General features: G+C 41.7%; 1 protein-coding gene and 1 long non-coding RNA gene across 2 annotated transcripts in view; both read right to left on the minus strand.

Annotated features, from left to right (window-relative positions):
• The window catches only part of LRMDA (leucine rich melanocyte differentiation associated), a 1,044,508-nt gene that overhangs the window by 214,618 nt on the left and 808,934 nt on the right, over nt 1-20,956 (minus strand). The window lies entirely within an intron of this gene.
• LOC117669497 (uncharacterized) lies at nt 11,494-15,719 on the minus strand. The gene is made up of 3 exons (XR_015728536.1): nt 15,695-15,719; nt 14,835-14,954; nt 11,494-12,234 (listed from the first exon to the last, which is right to left on the minus strand). It is a non-coding gene; the product is annotated as an uncharacterized LOC117669497 (long non-coding RNA).

Raw genomic sequence — 20,956 nt, forward strand, 5'->3', positions numbered from 1 at the left:
CAGGACAAGAAGCAATGGGTGGAAACTCATCAAGGAGAGAAGCAACCTAGAACTAAGGAGAAATTTCCTGGCAGTTAGAACAATTAATCAGTGGAACAACTTGCCTCCAGAAGTTGTGGGTGCTCCAACACTGGAGATTTTAAAGAAGAGATTGGATAATCATTTGTCTGAAGTGTTGAAGGGTGTCCTGCCTAAGCAGGGGGTTGAACTAGAAGACCTCCAAGGTCCCTTCCAACTCTGTTATTCTATTCTATTCTATTCTATTCTATTCTATTCTATTCTATTCTATTCTATTCTATTCTATTCTATTCTATTCTATTCTATTCTATTCTATTCTATTCTATTCTATTCTATTCTAAGCCGCATCATGGTTTATTGTGAAAGATCAGAATACAGCATCGCCCACCAACCCAGATTTCACACACCCATTCTGCTTCCCTAAACAGAAGGTAAGCATAGTCATATTAGCCCAGGTCCTATCCAATGATCAAAATGGCAATCGCATAAATTGGGATTTTTAAGCAACATTTACAAACCACTTCCTCACGTGCCTCTTTTAGATGTAATTTGTCATTTTTTAAAACAACAACAACAACAACAACACAACAACTGGAAGTCTCTTGGCTTTTGGTTTCTACATTTGGAGTCTTCTCAGTACTTCAGCAATGTTTCAGTTCACGATGATTTATTTTCTTGTCTTACCTCAAGAAAATACATAGCAACAAAAAATGCTAAACACACCCTGAATGCAACAGGTAAAAGGATCCAGGCTGCTTTTGATTGCTTCAGCCTAAACCAGGGGTCAGCAACTTGAGGCTCTGGAGCCACATGTGGCTCTTTGGGCTCTCTGTTGTGGCTCCCTGTCAGGTGATCCCACCACTGGCTGGCCCCGCCCCTCGCTCTCCCCTCCCAGTCACTCCCCGCCTGGCCTGAGAAGGTAAGGGCGACGGCAGAGGATGGAGAAGCGGCCAGGGCAGAGACAGAGAAATACAGAGAGAGAGGGAGAGCGAGAGAGACATAGAGAGATACAGAGAGAGAGGGAGAGGGAGGGAGGGGAGAGAGAGATATGTCAAAAAGGTTTTGTGGTTCCCTGTGTTTTTTAACAACTGGTTCTCTGCCCTAATGACTGGCTGGGTAGGCGTGGCTGGGGGGGTGTCATGTGACTGCTGGAAGTGAGTGACATTGAGTTGGCCACGCCCACCCAGGTTTTGTGGCTCCCAGTGTTTTCTTTTCTGTGGGAAACGGGTTCAATTGGCTCTTTGAGTGCTTAAAGTTGCAGACCCCTGTTCTAAACTAAAAATTGTTCAAGGCCTAAGCAGTCATTATAATCCAAATCAGGTTTGCCTTCTTCATAACTGATCCTGCAATCTTCATCTCTTCATCAAGCCATTCACACCAATTTGACAGCTACTGCACGTTAACTCTCATGCTTACGCTACGGCACCACATCCAGGGAAAGTTAACTTGAAGGAAAGTCGTGAAGCTGCAGGGTAGATGAGCTAAAACCACTCAGCTTAGTTAGCAGAAGGGGGTGCTGTGGTGTAACCTTTTCAAAATTGCAAAGAAGTTCTTGCGTATGTAAGCTAAAAAAAAAAAAAAATTAAGCACCTAGCTTTCTCAAAAGAATTATTTAGTTCAAGAACCAGGCGGTTCCTGAAGTGTGCATATTTTAAAGGGAGCTTACAACAATGCTGCTACAGTGGGGTGTACAGGGCCACTCCAAAACCATCGGCAAGATGACGCCAGTGTGAGAAACTCTGTGCATACGTACTGTAGAATTTCATTTTAGTGGACCATTTTAATTAGCTTTGTCCTGCCTAATAGTTTTAATTTAAGTTTAACGGGGCACAGAAGTCCTCTTACTCAAGTTCCAGGAAGAGCCACCGTTTGCTCTTCCGTATCTCTTCAGAAGTGTAACAAAGAGATTAGATTTAGGTTGATATGCTCAAGCTGGATAATGAAATAGAAGAAGAAGAAAAGAGCTCTTTGCTATCCCATCATTCTTCTTTTGTTTTGCTAGGAACAGGACTTCTGGTCTCCCTGGTGAGGAAATGGCAAAGTTGAAGGTAGCAATTCCGCCGCGGAGAAAGACTCAAGGCAGAAAACTCAGAAATTTCAAGTCAACTTCTCACCATCCCTGGTGTGCTACTTGCTTTTAGATTTCCAAACAGGACACGGAGCTCTTGCAGAAAAAAACAGGCCTAGGTTTCGTCTGCACTGACTACAATTTCCTCTTCATTTAAAGAGTAATAAGAGTCAAGGGTGATAATGGAGGCCTTCTCCTTCATGTCAGTTGAAAAAGAGAATATGTCTCAGTTCTCAGGCATTTGAGAAAGACTGGACTAAGGCCGCAATAGAACTAAATTGATTCAGAGATCTTCACGGCTATGTGAGCGTATGTGTATATGCATTCGATAGATAGATAGATAGATAGATAGATAGATAGATAGATAGATAGATAGATAGATAGATAGATAGATATAAATAGATAGGTAGGTAGGTAGGTAGGTAGGTAGGTAGGTAGATAGATAGATAGAAATAGATAGAGATACAGAGAGAGATAGAGAGAGAGAGAGAGAGAGAGAGAGAGAGGGAGGGAGGGAGGTAGATAGTTAGAGAGAGAGATACAGATAGAGATAGATATAGATATACAGATAGAGAGAGACACACAGTGACACACACACAGAGACACACAGAGAGAGAGACGGAAAGACAGATAGATAGATATACACAGAGAGAGAGACACAGAGAGAGACAGACATATATATACACACACAGAAAGAGAGAGAGAGAGAGACAGAGAGAGAGAGACAGAGAGATAGATATAGATATAGATCAGTGGTGGGATTCAAGTAATTTAACAACCGGTTCTCTGCCCTAATGATTTCTTCCAACAACCAGTTTGCCAAACTGCTCAGAAAATTAACAACCGGCTCTCCCAAAGTGGTGCGAACTGGCTGAAACCCACCACTGATATTAGATATAGATATAGATATATTTCTTTGAATCTATCAGGTGTTAGAAGAACAAGTGAGTTACTTCTGCTTTTTCTCCAGCTAATTCCTGCTTTCTATTTCACCCCCAGTCTCCCAGAGAGTCATCAAAACTGCGATTTAATTACATCTTAAGGGAGGGAGGGGGGAAATCCCAGAGTGTAAACATGACTCCTTTTTATCTCCTGATACATCTGGACAAGTAGACAATGTGCTAAAACAAACTAAATCTGGCCTGACAGTCACTTCAAAGAGTTCAGCAAGAGGCTTGCAAGCTACTTAAGGCCCAGGAATGCTGTTGCTAAGGTTCTTTCTCCAACCGACCAGTCGGCAAAAGAAGAGCAATTTCTTTCTTTCACAGCAGAGAATGGAAACCAGGCAGCCAAGAGGGTTAAAGGATTTGGCAGGGATACGGGTGCCGATAATGACGCGGATAGGTTTGAGGGGAAAATTTTTGTGTTGGTGGGTGTGTAAAACTGCCTTGTTTTGTAACAGATAACTCGATTTATTTTTGCAAACCTCCTATAGGAGACTGGAAATATTTAATAGACCAAAAGTATTCAGAGTTTATACTTCCTCTGGCTACTACTGTAGGCATTCAAGCTAACATGAGTCCTTCAAACCATTTTCTTTATAAACCAATTTTTTTAATTTTTTTTTTTTTACAAACCCCCACAGAACTGGGAAGTGTGAATAAGGTTCTGCTGTCCGGGTGACTCAAAGGCTTCTTGGGTTTTCAGCAACTTATAAACCAAAATAACATACCATACATTAGATCAGGGGTGAAATCCAGCAGGTTCTGGAGAACTGGTAGCGGAAATTTTGAGTAATTCGGAGATCCGGCAAATAGCACCTCTTGTTGGTCCCAGAGTGGGCTGGGAATGGATATTTTGCAATATCCTTCCCCTGGAGTGGGGTGGGAATGGAGATTTTGCAATATCCTTCCCCCTGGAGTGGAATGGGAATGGAGATTTTGCAATATCCTTCCCCCTGGAGTGGGGTGGGAATGGAGATTTTGCAGTGTCCTTCCCCTGGAGTGGGGTGGGAATGTAGATTTTGCAATAGCCTTCCTCCTGGAGTGGGAAGGATATTGGGATGGGAATGTAGATTTTTTTAAAAAAATTGATTTATATGCTGCCCTTCTCCGGAGACTCAGGGCGGCTTACAATGTGCTCAGCAATAGCCTTCATCCTTTTTGTATATTTATACAAAGTCAGCTTATTGCCCCCACAACTGGGTCCTCAATTTACCTACCTTAGAAAGGATGGAAGGCTGAGTCAACTTTGAGCCTTGGCGAGATTCGAAGCTGCAGTAATTGCAGGCAGCTGGTCTTAATAACAGGGTGCTTTAGACCACTGTACTACCAAGGCTCTTTTGCAGTGTCCTTCCTCTGGAGTGGGGTGGGAATGGAGATTTTGCAGTATCTTTCCCCTGGAGTGGGGTGGGAATGGAGATTTTGCAGTATCCTTCCACTGCCATGCCCACCAAGCCACGCCCACAGAACCGGTAGTAAAAAAAGTTGCATTAGATCCCTTCTGATAACCTTTCATACCACAGCATTTTTATTAACTTTTGTTTGCGAGAACTACAAATACCAGGATCAAAATTTATCAAAACCCAACCTGAGATCAAGAAGCGTACGCAAGTGATGTCACCAACCATCATTCTGAACTATCAATATAAAACTGGTTGCTCCTTTTTCCCAACAGCCCAATTTCTGTCGCTGTGGTTGATGAAATTTTGCTTATTTATCCAGTTATTTAAGAATATTTACCGTATATATCTTTTTGTCATTGATCCAAGGCAGTTTAAAGGAATGTAACAAGATGTATTGCTATTCAGTGCTGAGATTTATATACTGCCCATTAATATCATTGGATGGCTGAAATATTTCTTTGCGGTATGATCATGAGGATATTAATCTCTCAAACTTTTCCCAGATCAATATATTCATCGTTTGGCATTTCAGATTAAAACAACCTCCATATAGGGGGAAAAAATAAAAGCAACCTGGTTTTTGTCCTCTCGGTAAAATTGACCCCTTTTCCTATAACACAAAGTTGGGAGTTCATTAGGAATTCTTACCTGGGTCTAACTAACATGTCCGATGTATCTCAGGAACCTTTTTGAGGTAAAACTTTTTACCTCAAGTTTTGAAACTGGTCAGATATCCAGCTGCTAGAATGGAGGTCTTCTTTACATTTACATACCTAAATTGTGGGGTTTTTCAAGGGGTGAAATGCTACTAGTTCGCACCGGTTCGGGCGAACTGGTAGCGGCGGTGGCGTGTGGTTTGGCAAACTGGTAGCAGTGGCAGCGTGAGGCTCCACCCACCCACCCGGACATCGTTACTTTCTGGTTTTAACCAGGAAATAACCTGCTTTTGACCCTCTGCCCATGCGCAAAAAGCTTTGCACATGCGCAGAGGGTCCAAAATTGCATTTGATGGGTGCGCGAGCGGAGTGAGTGTGCACAGAGTACGCTCTTCCGAACCAATAGGGAAGGTAAGTCGATTTCACCCCTGGGTTTTTACATTAAGCATTGTGTTTTTCAGATCTGTTAATTGTTCTTGAGACCTTATTTATTTATTCTAGGATTTTATTTAATTCTACACCCTACGTTTATCTGCAGGCATGCTGCCTTTATCTCTGCCTTTTCTTGCTAATGTTGATATCCATGTTTTATAGTATTTCATCGTTTTTACTGCATATTGGTTGGACATTGAAAGGGAAAATATTAGTGAGATATACATGGATAAATATATCGGCACATGATCACGGTTCGATGGTTTCTTCAAAAATCCATGGACAGTACAGGTACTCCTCGACTTACGACCACAATCGAGCCCAAAATTTATGTTGCAGAGTGAGAAATTTGTTAGGTGAGTTTTGCCCCATTTTATGACTTTTTTTGGCCACATTTGTTAAGTGAATCACTGCAGCCATTAAATTAGTTACACAGTTGTTAAATGAATTTGGATTCCCCATTGCACGGGTCTGCAACCTTAAACACTTAAACCTTAAACACTTAAACACCATTTGGACCAGTTTCCCACAGAAAAGAAAACATCGGGAGCCACAAAACTCTTCCCGTGCTTGACTATTTCTTCAGCAGCCACAAAACTAGCATATGTAGTTGAATTAAATGTTCTGTTTTCTTCTGAAACTTTTCTTGGATTTATCCATGGTTGGCCTACTGGGGGTTGAAAAACTCAATAAATCACATGCTGGCGGGTATCATACATTGGTGGTTGTGACGCATATTTTGAGTGACAGGGAGCCACAGCAGAGGGATAAAAGAGCCACATGCGGTTCCAGAGCTGCAGGTTGCTGACCCCTGCCCCATTAACTTTGCTTGTCAGAAGGTCGCAAAAGGTGATCATAAGACCCCAGGACACTACAATGATCATAAATATGAGCCAGTCATCAAGCATCTGAATTTTGATCATGTGACCATAGGGCTGCTGCCACGGTCATAAGTGTGAAAAATGGTCATAAGTCACTTTTTTTCAGTGCCGTTGCAACTTAGAACGGTCACTGAATGAACCACTGTAAGTCAAAGACTACCTCTACAGTGAATGAAGTCACAGAAAAGTATTTAAGTCTAAGTTAGAATGAAATGAAACTTAGTTGTGGCTTCATAAAGAAACGTCTTCCAGTTCTTATGGATGGCACATATTTCCCTTGTTGCTAACAAATATATATATATATATTTTGAGCAGCCTATATCAGATACAATAGTTCCCCTCATTAGGTTGGTTTTTTTTTTAAATCTAACTCTAAAACCATATCAGACCCGGTTATATGAAAAAGCATTTCCTGTGGATTTTACTCCGCTACTCGTTGCTGGCTCTAGGGGGCGCTGCTCATCACCGTTTCAAAGCCATTGAGCCAGCACTCAATGGACAGCACTGTCCAAAGACATTTCTGCAGTCATGAGGCCAGCATGACATCACACGGCACTGTTACTTTCCCACCAAAGTGGTACCTATTTATCTACTCACATTTCCATGCTTCCAAACTGCTAGGTTGGGAAGAGCTGCGGTGAGGATGGGAGCTCACTCCATCACATGGTGCTCAGATCTCGAACCTTGGCTTCTGGTTTTCAGCTGACAAACCTACAGGGTCTTAGCCACTAAGCCACCACGCCGCCACTGTGGAGTAGCAGAATTGTGTTGGGTTGACACAGGTGAGGCCAGGTACATCCTTAGCCAGAGTGATTTTGACCCAATCATTCTCAGCTCAACCTACCTCGTAGGATGGCCTTTGTTGGGGAGAGATAAGAGGAAGCGGTGCTACATATAGTGCCTTGAATTCCTGAACAGAATGTGAAGCCACTGAATAATTATACTAAAGTTTATGATGAAATGATACTGTTGGCCTCCATTTCTCTAACCACATCATCCACTTAAGCCAGTTTTCTGAGCTGAAAATACTGACATTGTCAGAGTTGAAAAGTGAATATTTATCCATCTACCAAGCTAAGAAATTATGCAACTGTCAACCCTGAAGCTGGCCTAACTGTGGCCATTTTCTTTGTAGCTTTCCTCTAAGGAGGGTTTTTTTTTGCATTGCTTCAGGACTGAGGTGTTGTAGCAAAAAAAAAAAAAATTCTTTCCCCTGGGAATCAAGGACGTTCCTGCTGGTGTTCGAAAAGTGGAGACTGAGGCAGTGGTGGGTTTAATTTAATTTAATTTAATTAATTCAATTTATATGCTGCCCCTCTCCGAAGACTCAGGGCGGCTCCAGTTCGGACCGTTTCACAAGAACCAGTAGTAAAACTGGCAAGAGGCTCCGCCCACTGACCCAGATGTCATCATAGGTGATTTGCGCATGCGCAGAAGTGTGTGTGCGCACGCACGATGTGAACCGGTAGTAAAGATAAAGTAGAACCCACCCCTGGACTGAGGTCACCTAGCAACTGGACTGTATGCTGATTGGACCATGTGACTGGAGACTCTGAGGGAAAATAACAAAGTTTTACTTTTAATTGGGTGTAAAACCGGCAGGAACTTAGAGCCGGCTTTCCACCAAGTCTGTGCCAATTTGATATGTCCCAATAAAATGTTCTTTGAGGAATATGCCTACATTGGAACTATGCCAAGGAATATGCCATATTCAAGGCAGGAATGTGCCTACCTCATTGTTGCAGATGTATTACTTGGGACCGTGACAGCAATACCTTAAAAAGACGAATCTTTATTGATTGCTCCAGGCATTCCTGAACCACAGTCTTAGCCCTTTACCATTGACTGTAGTTGCTGAGTCATTGATAACATCTGAAGAGACACAAGATGTCCTATAATTATTCATAATAAATTAGGCTTTGTCTCATTTAAAGGAGAATATTTGTAGCTCAGGATTGAAATGGGGGGTCCTTGGTATTCTCTGAGTTTGATTGTTTGTTTGCAGACGTTTCATGAGCCAACTAGCCACTAGTATATAAAATGAGAGCAAACCCCACTCCCTACTAGCATGGATGATATTACCTAGTTTGGTGATAAAATGCCTGCAAGAAAACAAGCAAGCTCAGAGAGCACCAAGCACCCCTCATTTTCCTAGATGTCTAACCATTTTCTGGTTTTTCTCCCCCCTTGTAACTCTTTGCATGATTTGGATATTCTTATATTCTTATCTTTAATTTTCTAACAGCTTTGGTCTGTATTAAAACTTGCTGCAAGGTATCAAGTGTCAGGAAATAGTATAGGGCCGTGATGGCAAACCATGGCACGCGTGCCACAGGTGGCACACAGAGCCATATCTGTGGGCACGTGAGCATTGCCCTAGCTCAGCTCCAGCGCGCATGCATGTGCCGGCCAGCTGATTTTCAGGCCTTCTGGGCCCACTGGAAGTCGGTAAATGGGCTGTTTCCAGCCTCTGGAGGGCCTCTGGGAGAGTCGGGGAGGCCGTTTTTGCCCTCCCCAGGCTCCAGGGAAGCCTCTGGGGAGGGCAAAAAATGGGCCTACCAGGCCCACCAGTAATGTTTTTGCTGTCGCGTGACAAAAGCGAGGGGAGTGTGTGTGGGGTCACACGTGCATGCGTGGGGGGGCGGGACAGGGGGCATTGAACTATGGATGTGGGCACATGCGTGCACGACCCCCCGTGCTCCCGGTTAGCCATCACTGGTATAGGGCCAAAGATGTCTTCTAAATAACAAGTTTCACCATCCTTAGTGCTGATGATGAATGATGGGAAGTTTTTTTTTTTTTTTTCAGCATTGTTGCAGTATTTATTGTTTGCATAGGCAAAGTGTACTTGTGGGGTTGCAGTTCCTGGCAAAACACTTTGTACTGAAGCTATGTTGCTCTGTGCCAGCTAGCATTCTGATACATTTTAAAAGGTCCAGTTAGAACTTTGTTTTGCAATAAATACCAGGTCAGCTTCCAGAGATATTGCAATATCTTGGACTGCCAAGTAATTGTGTCAATTGAATCTTGTTCCTTACATTCCCAATTCATCTTTCCTTGAATGATATATCCCTGTTGGTACAGCAATTCTGTGTGCATCATTAAAACAGATCCCTCTCTTTCAAAGCCCTGTATAGACTCCAAGGTCAAGAAATGATTTTATGCATATGGCAAGTTGGATATTAAGCATCTTATGTGTCTTCAAATGGATCATCAAGAAAAATCAACCCAGAATTCTTTCTCAAGTCACAAATGATCCTACTTTGGATACTATCTCCCTCTCTCCCTCTCTCCCCCTCCCTCCCTCTGTCCGTCTTTCTCTCTCTCCATCTATCATCTGTCTATCTATCTATCTACCTATCAGGGGTGGGTTCTACTTACCTTTACTACTGGTTCGCAATGGGGCTGTACGCGCTCACTTTGCTCCTGCCGGTTTTACTATTGGTTCTATAGAACCGGTGTGAACCGGAGGCAATCCACCACTGCTACCTATCAATCATCTGTCTGTCTGTCTGTCTGTCTGTCTGTCTGTCTGTCTGTCTGTCTGTCTATCTATCTATCTATCTATCTATCTATCTATCTATCTATCTATCTAGTCATTAAAACACATGAGTAGTCCCAAAAACCTCTTTTATTGCAACAGTTGTGAATTACTTTCATTCACAGCTGAGTCCCAATTAGTTGCAAAAAGTCCTTCGGGAGAAGTCCTTCAGGATAATCACCAACCTTTATCTCCTTTGACACGCTGCCAAAGACCTACTTGGCAAAGCCACACGGAGTCCAGAATCAAACAGAGATGCCAACTGGGAACAGAATTAACAACGGTGCTTTCCTGCAAAGGGCCCACATGTCTTTGCTCCTCTTTTAAACCTTATGGGAGGGGCCAATCATCTCCAGGCCTTACTCCCGAGTCGTCCCTTTTGTTTTAACTGTTCTTGCTTTCTGGCAGCTCTGCGCATGCGTGCACTAGGAACAGGCTTTTCCTGTTCCTCTGCCTCTCTGATGTCCAACTCTGGAGACTCCGGAGTCCGCACATCACTCCCAGATGGCCCTGACCCCATCTCTGCCTGCAACACAGAGCCCTCATCAGAGCCTTCCCCAGACTCCAGGACTGGCCTATAGTCTTCCCCAGCCTTCTCACTGTCCGACTCCTCTGCCAGCTCCGCAGGCTGCTGGCGGACCACACCACCATCCATTCACCCACCCACATACAGAAAGAGAGAGAACTAATTTAGAAAATGAGAACTAATTTTAAGATAGCCAGTGACTGAGCTGTAAAAGTGGATTTCTCAAATTTCAATCTCACCTCTTCTTTGAAATCTGTCATCTGCATCATCAAGAAAATAAGGATTTTATTCTACAGATATTGAATTATTTTCAAAAGTGTCAAATCATATTTTAAACTGCCCAGTATTGGTATAAACTATCTCAAATACTTAATACATTCATTCATTCATTCATTTATTTATCATATTTCTATGCTGCCCACTCTCCGAGGACTCTGGGCGGCTTACACCAAAGACAGTATACTAAATAGCATATTGCCCCCAACAATCTGGGTCCTCATTTTACCCACCTCAGAAGGATGGAAGGCTTAGTCAGCCTTGAGCCGGTGAGATTTGATCCGCTGATCTGCTGAACTAGCAGTTAGCTGAAGTAGCTGCAGTACTGCACTCTAACCACTGCGCCACCTTGGCTCTTTCATGATCAGGAGCCATGGGGATGCAGTGGTTGGAATGCAATATTGCAGGCTAACTCTGCCGACTGCCAGCAGTTCGATCCTAACCGACTCTAGGTTGACTCAGCCTTCCATCCTTCCGAGGTGGGTAAAATGAGGACCCAGATTGTTGGGGGCAACAGGCTGACTCTGTAAACCGCTTAGAGAGGACTGTAAAGCACTGTGATGCAACATATAATTCTAAGTGCTATTGCCATTGCTAGATTTAAAATACAGATTTATTTAAAAGCTGTGTTTTAGTTTAAGAAAGGCCATCTCTGTACTGGATAGAAAATGCTCTTCTAAATAAAATGCAGAGTGGTAAAATGCAGAGTGGGGGGTGGAAATTCTTGTCTTTCTTTCTTTGTTTTCTATCAAGACAGTTTTGCTTTAAAAGCAGCTTTCTTCCCTATGTCTGGACAGCGTCAGCCCCAGCAAACCATTACAGACTCTGAGAAATTGCAGAAATAAATAACATTTAACATTATCTCCAGCACAGTCATATTTACTAAACAGAGATGGAAATCAGCAGTAACTGTTTTCATTGTTCTATTGAGCTCTTACGTTCTAATTAAAGAGAAGGTTCTTTCTACTACTAACATAGCCATTGATCTTATTTGAATACAGTGTTGTTGTTTTTTTCACAAAATGCATGCAGATGCGTGTCTCTGTTCGGGTCTGTGTGTGTCCAGGCATTTTTTAAAAAAAAAACAGTCTTAAGTGTAAGGATTTGTTTTGTCAGTTGGCAATAACAGAACAGATCATTTGCACAGAGTCAATAAATAAAGTTTTGGTCCTTTCTCTTTGCAATTGCCCCTAAAACAAGACAAATCTAATTTTTTCTCTGCCCTGCTAGCTTTAATAAAAAGGCAATGAGGTTTTATTTTTTTAAAAAATATTTATTAAAGATATAGGTCAAGCAAATCTGGTGATTTCCATTCTGTGGAGTTCATTGGCCTCCGTTGTTGTCATGTTACTCAGATCGTTCTGTCGAACCCTAATTATTCCTCTCAGTTGCTTCACATTTTCTTGCAATTCCTCACACACTTAATGTCAAAATTGATAAGCTGCTCTCTGTAAAGCGCTACATTATGTCCTCACTTCCATTGTTCATACAGCTGCAGAAAGAAGCCAGAATGCTTTAATCTGGTTGACAAGGATAATCTGTTCTAAAAATGTAATAAAACTTTGTATCTTTCCAAGATATCCGTTCCTTGAAACATTCCACGAAGATCGACATTGTAAAGGCAAGCATGCAAAATGTGCCCTCCTGTGTATACAAATGCCCTTATCTTGGGACTTTTTAAAGCAAAAAATTAAGTAGGAATCGGGGGTGAAATGCTCCTGGTTTGGACCGGATTGCCCGATCCGGTAGTGATGGCGGCAAGTGGTTCAGAGAACCGCTAGCAAAAATTCCTCCCCCCCCCCCGCCTAGCTGAGCCGTGCGATCATCAGAGGCTTTTTTTTTTTACTTTTAAAAGCATTTTTTCTACAACCTCTTCGGCCGAAAAAATGCTTTTAAAAGTTTTTAAAAAAGCCTCTGAAGATCGCACGGCTCAGCTGGGATCGTCAGAGGCTTCTAAAAGCATTTTTTTTCTGCTACCTCTTAAGGTTGTAGAAAAAATGCTTTTAAAAGTAAAAAAAAAAAAAGTTGGCCATGCCCACCCAGTCACATTACCCCCCTACCAAGCCACGCCCACAGAACCCATAGTAACAAATTTTACATTTCACCACTGGTAGAAATGTATTTGTTCAAATGTCATTCGTGCCTTCAAAGCCTGAATCTGTAATCTAAAGGATCGGTGCTTTTCGGCCTAATTGCAACAAGGCAACAGAGTCAACAAAATTGCTTTTAATTATTATTTAATACTTCCTCATTTCGCTATTTTCCAGTTAAAATGTTTTAACTGTCCCTAGATGATTCACAAATCAAACAATAAAAACAACAAGCATTAGAATAACTCCGCTAAGAGTTACTTCTGACTGGAGTGACCTCTACACCCTGCAAAGAAACAAGCGTAAACTCTAATTAATATTACAAACATTTAGCCAGTGCCAACAGCCCATTAAAATGTCCTGCTTTTATTGTTATCCAAAAGGTGGCTCAAGTGAGCACTAGTTGGAGTAACGCAGAGGTCAAGACTACAAGAGAGAAGCAATTTATTCTGATTTCCAGACCCTCTGCCTCCTGAACTGGGAAAATTCAGTGAATCCAGGGGTGGGCTGCTGGGGATTTGCAGGGGTTCGAGCTAACCTCTAGCTAAGATTCTGTGCAGTTTGGAGAACCCCCAAATCCCACTCCTGGCTGGCTCCACCTACCCGTCCCCTCCCAGGAATCCCCATGCTGTTTTGGATGCAGGTAAGTGTAGGGCACACGCGGAAGCTCGGGAAGGACGAAAAATGGGCCTACTGGAAGTTCAGGAAGGCCAGAAACGGGCTCCAGAGGGCCTCCAGAGCCTGGGGAGGCTGTTTTTGCCCTTCTAGAGGCGCAACGAAAGCCTCTGGAGGCTCAAGGAAAGCTTCTGGAGCCCGGGGAGGGCAACCCCCCCCCCTCGTGGTGCAGGAGGCCATGACCACCATGACGATGCCCACCCAGCAACCAGGCAGAAAACCCCTTGCTAAAATTTTTGAAGCCCACCCCTGAGTGAATCACTACCCAGACAGGCCAGAGTCAACTTGAGAGCAGAGATGGTCACATCATAAGCATCATGTGTCTTTATGGTTTAAAATCCATACCTTGGATTAGCAATAGCACTTAGACTTATATACCACTTCACAGTGCTTTCCAGCCCTCTCTGGGCAGTTTACAAAGCCAGCATATTTTGCCCCCAACAATCTGGGTCCTCATTTTACTGACCTTGGAAGGATGGAAGGCTGAGTCAACCTTGAGTGGGTTAGGATCGAACTGCTGGCAGTGGGCAGAATTAGCCTGCAATACCGCATTCTAACCACTGCGCCATCATTGCCAGTGCTTGGAACAATTAGTATCCTCATCGGTCCAGTTTCCAAAGTAATGAGTATAGGTCAAGGGGTAGCTAATGTCAAAAGTATATACTCAAGTATGAAATTACCAGAAGACCTCCAAGGTCCATTCTAACTCTGTCATTCTGTAAATGTAATATAGTATATATTATGTAGTACAATATATATGAAATGATTGACCCAGCTTTCTGCAACGGATGACTTGGCCTATTGACTAAGAACCATTGGCCCCGACACCACACCTGTGATGGAAATCTCTATTCATCTCAAAAATTTCTTGCCCAACTAACTGGTCTCTGTTATATGGAGACTTTGATTTTTGGATGTTTTCTTGAAGACTAGGTAACATCATCACTCCTAGGAATATGTAAATCCCACTCCCCTCTAGCACTGATAATGTTACCTAGTTGGGTATTGAAATGTGTGCAAGTAATCAACCAAGCTCAGAGAGTACCAAGGACCCCACAGTTCAACCCTGAGCTACAAATATCCTCTTCTATTGGAGCCTCTGTTATCTTCCATGACGATTGAAACATTGAGAAGAATTAAAGGTGTCTTCTAAGCCAGAAACTTTAAAAAAAAAAAAAACGCTGGAAATTCATGAAATTGACACTGGTTATTTATGTGACCTCTGGAACCAAACTGATAAAGGATTACTTTGAACAACTCAACGTTGGTTTCCTATGTTAAAATGTGGTTGATGCAAAAAGAGACAAAAATTTTGCATACTAGATACCTTGGGAAATAACTCTTACAAGAGCCTTGCTGCTGAAGAAGCAACTCAAGATTTGGAAAATAAAGCGGTTTCATTCTTTACATTTTGGACTGGATCATTCATAGAACTCTGGATCAATCACTGTATTAAAAAAAAGAGAGAGAGAGATCCTTCTTTGTCATAAACCCAACATTTGGAGTTGTATCAAAAATATGAAGAATTGTAATTGATTATGAAATGTTTGTTCATTTGTCTGTGGAGGCTGGCTAAAAAGAATAAGAACAGAAGACTGGAAAGAAAAAAGATTTCCAGCAATGAATAGGGTGCTTGTGTGTGTATAACACAGAGCTAGGCTGCGAGTTTTATGCAAATAGTCCTTAAAGCCAGAGGTGGGCTTCACATAATTTAACAACTGGTTCGCCCAGAATTGAAAATGTGAGCGCACATGCGTTCTGCGTCAAAAACTTGATGATTGTATAGGACAGGATAGCTTTGCTCAGGTGTGCGCCTTGCGCACATGTGCGCAGCATCAAAACACGGCGATTGTATAAGATGGGATAGCGCCTGGGCCACTGGCCATAACTACCGGTTCGCCCGAACCGGGCTGAACCAGCTGAATCCCACCTCTCTTAAACCTCTTGAGATGTTTCTACAAGTTAGTTGAATAATCTCCGAGAGTGACAGTCCCCAAACCTGACAAATAAATTATAATAAAATAAATAAAATAAAATACCCCAACTCTAACGCTTATATTTTTGAAGAAGTGATTCCGTGCTTCCAACAATTTAGAGTGAAGTATCCATCCTAACAAATTCCAGTTGCTTGGTATTGTAAAGCATTTACTTTAATGTCAATAGCAAAATCCCCTGAGAATTCCTTGCCTTCTGTTATGATCTGCCTACTCTGTTAGTCTATTTATCTGAAGGCCTACCGCTGTACCATTCTAGAACTACTAAGAGCACATTGTGAGCTGCTAAGTGACCGGGGGTGGAATTATGTTAGCCTGATGTTCTACTCAGCAGGAAGAGCGTGGAGGGCATTTTTTGGGGGGAGATAATGATTTACCAGTTCAACTTGAGTGAACTTGTACACTCTAAATGGATCATATGATCATTGATCACAAGTTAACAGCCGTTTTAGTTGCAATGCATGAGACGAAGGCTGTGTTGTACAAAGGCTCGTGTGCAGCTGTGTGTAAGACATGGGAAGGTTACATCCAACAGGCAGCTAATGGCTCATGCTAAGAAGCCTCCAGCAGAAAGGTAGCACGTGAGGTTGAATATTAAAAATGTAGATGAAGCTTCAAGTTTGGGCCTAGGTAATAGTGGCTGCGAAACACTTTCTTTTTTCAAGTCAGAATTTAATCTTTTCCAGTATTCACGTCTTTACTTTGGAGAATTCAAAACTGAAATGCAAACCCAAGAATTTGTGTGCTTGTCACTTTTCAAATTGTCATGCAATCTATCTATCACTTCATATAAAATAATGGCAGGAGCAGGGCGGTGGCCTAGAGGTGAAGACGCTTTCCTCCCATTCGGAAGGTTGAGAGTTCAAATCTAGGCAGCGGCAGATGTTTCTTTATCAGGGTGCAAAGAGAAAATATCTGCTGTGAACTTCTGCGTAGGCATCGGGAAGGGCATCCAGCCAGTAAATGCTCAACTCCATCCAATTGCCCCGGCTCTACCCCGCAACCAAGAGGGTCATAAAAGTGTCATAAAAGGAAACAAAATAAAAATAAAACTGCAGCAAACATATCTTAAATCAGCAAATTTTTAACTTCGGATTAGGTACATAGGTTCTGCAAAACAAAAGAGATTCTTGGACAAATTGAAATCAATCCATTCCATTAAATTAATGCAATTGAGATGTGCAAGTGCCTCAAAAATAAAAAGGCTAAATAGAATTTAACAATGGAATCTGTTTGTTTGTTTGTTTGTTTTGTTTTGCAGTTTCTGAATATTCTAGAAACACGATTTTGATTTAAAACATGATTTTTTTAAAAAAAAAAATGTTCCACGGAAAGTCACACAGATCTATTTCTCACTAAGCATCCCCATAAAAAGCCAATTTTCCAAGAAAGCCTCTTCATTATCACCCCCTTTCCCCTTGGAGAATTCTTGCCTTGTTCTCAAGACAGCAAATATTTCCTGCTGGAACACAAAATATGAACATTGCTAGCCTACCCTGTAACGGATCTGGAAGAACTAATCTTGGCAGGCCAAAAGAGCCAGTTATTTATGTAAAGTAATAATCCCGAGTCAAACCTAAAATCAGAAGGAGTTTATAGTCAGAACACAGTGGGAGATATTTGCCCATTTCCAAGGACAGCTTGTAATAGATCTTAAAGAAATTATTCTTCAACAAACAATCTTCAAAGGGAGTCTGATAGAATTACAACTTATCACATAACACAATTCGGTCTGCCTCTGACCTGAACGGTGATAACACATTTTCATCCCGCTATAGGTATTAATTTGCCTAGGAATGCCAAGATGTTTGTGTTACAATGAAAATAGTGAGTGGACAGTCACACCGTTAATCTTAGAGCTAAAAACCTTAATATGCTTTTCACAATCTTTCTCCACTCCCCTCTATTAATATTTTCTGTCATCTAAGCACAGGCTCTCAAGCATTGATTCACAATATTAGATAAATAATTATTTAATGAAAGATAAAGTGGTCCATACCATACCATACACTTTTCTTTCTTCGGCCTTTAAAAAGTGGATTGAGTCATATTGTGTTTCCCCAAAAATAAGACCCTGTCTTATATTTTTTTGAACCCCGAAATAAGTGTTTGGCCTTATTTTCGAGGAGGTCTTATTATTTTGGGGCGTGTGGAGCAAGACGGGGCTCCTCTTGCCGTCTTACCTGATTTCCAGCTCTGTCTCCCTAACCCTAACCAGAGGAAATGGTGGGGACCAGCTGCGCAGGCGTTTAAATATTTTTGGGGAGGGCTTATTTTCGGGGAGGGCTTATTTTTGGGGGGGGCTTATTTTAGCGCATGCACTCAAAAGCCCGATTGGGCTTATTATCCAGGGAGGTCTTATTTTCAGGGAAACAGGCTATCAGCTTTCTAACATCCTAGAATCACGGAGCAAGGGGAAAAGACTCATCCACCCCACACACATACACACACGAGAACATTAACAAACCAACTATTACTAGCACAAATCCAGGAGCTACAAAAGAGGATTTTTACACAGAGTCAACATCATGGAACTGCACAAGTCCAAAGCAGCGGGCTAATTCTTTCAAACACTGCAAAAACCAGCCCTATCTCTCTGACCATATGCATATCGTTTATCTGAAATAAATTTCACCATTTGAATCAATTATTTCTTCAATGTTGGATTCATCCAAGTGCCCTTTCTTTGCCTTTCGTATCCCGTTCTCTTTCTCTTGTTCTCAGCTATTTTGCCGTTGAGTTCTCTTAAGCCTTTAAAATCAAGAGCACATGAAATATTAGTACAACTTTATAAAGCCTTAGCAAGGCCACACTTAGAATACGGCATCCAGTTTTGGTCACCACAATGTAAAAAAAGATGTTGAGACTCTGGAAAGAGTGCAGAGATGTTTAACGGCCTGGAGACTAAAGCATATCAAGAACGGTTGCAAGAATTGGGTATGGTTAATCTAGAGCAGGGGTCAGCAACCTGCAGCTCTGGAGCCGCATGTGGCTCTTTCACCCCTCTGCTGCGGCTCCCTGTCACTCAAAATTTGTGTCACAATCGCCAATGTGCGACACCCACCAGCATGTGATTTATTGAGCTTTTCAATCCCTGGTAGGCCAACCATGGATAAAGCCAAAAAAAGAAAAGTTTCAGAAGAAAACAGAACATTTAATTCAACTACATATGCAAGTTTTGTGGCCGCTCAAAAAATAGTCAGGCACGGGAAGGGTTTTGTGGCTCCCGATGTTTTCTTTTCTGTGGGAAACTGGTCCAAATGGCTCTTTCAGTGTTTAAGGTTGAAGACCCTTGATCTAGAGAAAAGAAGGACTAGGGAAGACATGATAGCAGTATTCCAGTATTTGAAGGGCTGCCACAAGGAAGAGAAGGTCAACCTATCTTTCAAAGCACCTGAAGGTAGGACAAGAAATAATGGATGGAAACTAATCAAGGAGAGAAGCATCCTGGAATTAAGAAGAAACTTCTTAACAGTGAGAACAATTAACCAGTGGAATAGATTGACTTCAGAAGTGGTGTATGCTCCATCACTGGAGGCTTTTAAGAAAAGACTGGATAGTCACATGTCCAAAATTGTATAGGGTTTCCTCCGTAAGCATGGGGTTTGACTAGAAGACCTCCAAGGTCCCTTCCAACTCTGTTATTTTGTTATTCTGCAACATTCACTGAAACGTCCTGCCATCACCTTCTGGTCCTTATTCTGCCTACAGAGCAGAATATACTTAAGAGAAACACACATAATACATTCTTTCATGATGTCATGTTATGCTATGGACTATGATTCTTTCTGAAAATTTTCTTCCATAAGCTGAGATCACACCTACTCAGTGTATCTGTCCAGGAAGAAAAAATACAACCATAATTTTTAAAAATTAAAACAAAACAGCACCTACCCACCTACACACGTGGACAGAACCATATTAAGAAACCTGCTACTAGCTGGGAAAATGCTGTATAAATGTTATTAAATTGTACTGGCCTTCTGTATACAAAAAGAAAATTTGTTTACAGTTTTAGCAGAGATTTATAAATGGAGTCTCAACTCAGTAACAAGAAACTCGGCAAAAAACAACATCTGTATTGACTTATTAGCACATAAAGCTGCTGCAAATATTACAGGTTACAGTTTAATTTGAAAAGGGAATACCACGAAATATATTTGAAAAACAGGAAAAATCATTATGATTGCTGAGAGGAAAATCAAACATGCAGAGGAATAAAGACACAAATTTTAGCTACTCCATGCTAAGATCATAAGAGCAAGGAGAATCATGTGATAAAAGACACAGACATCTTAGAAAATTCCAGAAGGTCAACCATGAGAACCAGTGGTGGGTTTCAATTTTTTTTACTACTAGTTCTGTGGGTGTGGCTTGGTGGGCGTGGCATGGCTTGGTGGGCGTGGCTTGGTGGGTGTGGCAGGGGAAGGATACTGCAAAATCTCCATTTCCTCCCGATCAGATGGGACTCGGGAGGCAGAGAATAGATGAGGGTGGGGCCAGGCAGAGGTTGTATTTACTGGTTCTCCGAAGTACTCTGAATTTCTGCTACCGGTTCTCCAGAACTGGTCAGAACCTGCTGAAACCCACCTCTGATGAGAACCAACCCTTAATTATGAGAAGAGAATTAGCCTGAAGTAGGCTAAACACAGCAATCAAAAACAAAATTCAATGTGGCTTTCTTAATTTCTCAATTATATATCAATTGATCAATTTTATTTCAATCATAGACCTGCGTAAAACTAATAACTTACCAATTGTATTAAAATAAAATCATATTGATAAAATAAAATAAGGCAAATATAAAATGACTAAAGTAAAATTATAGAGCGCAGGTATTAAAATGCAAAAAGAAAGAAAGAAAAGAAATGCTATAAAATTACAATTAATTTCACAATGAATAATATAAATACTATAAAGGTAAAGGTTCCCCTCACACATATGTGCTAGTCGTTCCCGATTCTAGGGGGCGGTGCTCATCTCCGTTTCAAAGCCGAAGAGCCAGCGCTGTCCGAAGATGTCTCCGTGGTCATGTGGCCGGCATAACTAAACACCAAATGTGCACAGAACGCTGTTACCTTCCCACTAAAGGTGGTCCCTATTTTTCTACTTGCATTTTTTACATGTTTTCAAACTGCTAGGTTGGCAGAAGTTGGGACAAGGAATGGGAGCTCACCCCGTTAATGCGGCACTAGGGATTCAAACCGCTGAACTGCCAAGCTTTCAATTGACAAACTCAGTATCTTAGCCACTGATCCTAACCCTTAATTGAGAAGAGTATTAGACTGAAGTAGGCTAAACACTGGAATTAAAAGCAAAATTCAATATAGCTTCCTTAATTTCTCAATTATATATCAATTGATCAATTTTATTTCAATCATAAACCAGCATAACACTAATAACTTACCAATTGTGTTAAAATAAAATCATATTGATAGAATAAAATAAGGCAAAC

This window comes from Pantherophis guttatus, chromosome 6, assembly GCF_059756535.1.
Source record: "Pantherophis guttatus breed Tessera chromosome 6, ASM5975653v1, whole genome shotgun sequence".
Classification (NCBI taxonomy): Eukaryota; Metazoa; Chordata; class Lepidosauria; order Squamata; family Colubridae; genus Pantherophis; species Pantherophis guttatus.